The sequence below is a fragment of the Anoplophora glabripennis genome, unplaced genomic scaffold (assembly GCF_000390285.2).
Source record: "Anoplophora glabripennis isolate ALB-LARVAE unplaced genomic scaffold, Agla_2.0 scaffold455, whole genome shotgun sequence".
NCBI classification, from domain to species: Eukaryota; Metazoa; Arthropoda; class Insecta; order Coleoptera; family Cerambycidae; genus Anoplophora; species Anoplophora glabripennis.
The window spans coordinates 369,456-370,652 of record NW_019416611.1 but is presented as its reverse complement, the minus strand read 5'-3'; positions in this window follow the sequence as shown (position 1 = coordinate 370,652).

The following is a 1,197-nucleotide window of genomic DNA, read 5'->3' as shown; positions in this document are numbered from 1 at the left end:
CGGCGAGTGCGTAATTCTATGAGTGCGTAATTGCATTACACCACGTATTACGTACTATACTTTACCTACGACCACTACTTTAAATTCTTAAAAACACACCGTCTGCGATCAATGTAAGACTCCTATTACGTCGTACGGTAAAAAATCGCACAGCTTGGTAAAAAAATCGTACAGTTTTCCTAGCAACCGCCTAGCAACGGTCAATATAAACAGTACTGTATTGACCGTTNGAAATAAGAAAGAAATGGCAAGGAGCCAGGTCTGGTGAGAAAGGAGGGTCAAGGCAGACAGTAATCTAATTTCTGACACAAAACTGACGAATTAACAAAACTGAGTGTGTGCATTGTCATGGTGCAAGAATCATGAGTTGTCTCGCCACAACTCTGGTCTGTTTTTGCGGATATTTTCACGTAACTGTTGTAAAACGTTTTGATATTACACACGGCTCACGGTTTCACCTTGAGACCAGAATTCAAAATGCATAATTCCATTAAAAAGTCGAAAAATCAATAAGCATCACGTTAACATTGGATCGAGTCTAATGTACTTTCTTGGGGCGTGGAGATCTTTTGTGATGATTGAACTTTTGTCTCAATGTCGTAACCGTAAACCCAGTGTCGCAGGATGTTGGTTTTTTTCCTTAAAAGCGTCAAACAGGTGAGATTTAATGATAAGAAGGAAGGAAGGACTTCTTGACAGGAAAAAAATTTTGGAAATTATTTTTTCAAAAAAGGTTTGTGCGCGGAAATAGACACCATGTTATTAAACAATTTATATTTTGCTTTAATATACAAGTTTAACGTTGGTTAGTGTATGTATTCAGACTGTTGAGACTTCTGGTACTGTGACGATGGAGAGAGGAACTCCGGAAATGTCGCACGTAGAACGAATCGTTCCATGTGCTGCGACCTTGCCAGAAGACGTTACTTAGAGACAATAGATACTATAGATAGCTAACTCGAGTGGAGGGGGAAGGACTGTAATAAGCATAAGCGCCAATGTGCCAAGTGTATCAAGTAGAAGTCATTTAGCGGGACTTTTAAAATATATTGATAATATTAAATAATAAACTTAATTTTGCCTAAAATGATTATATCTCATACTGAGACTGTAAATAATATACCATAAAGAGACAGTATGTCACATTACTTTAAATTTTGAAACGTCATCAAAGTAATGTACAATAGTGTTTTTTTT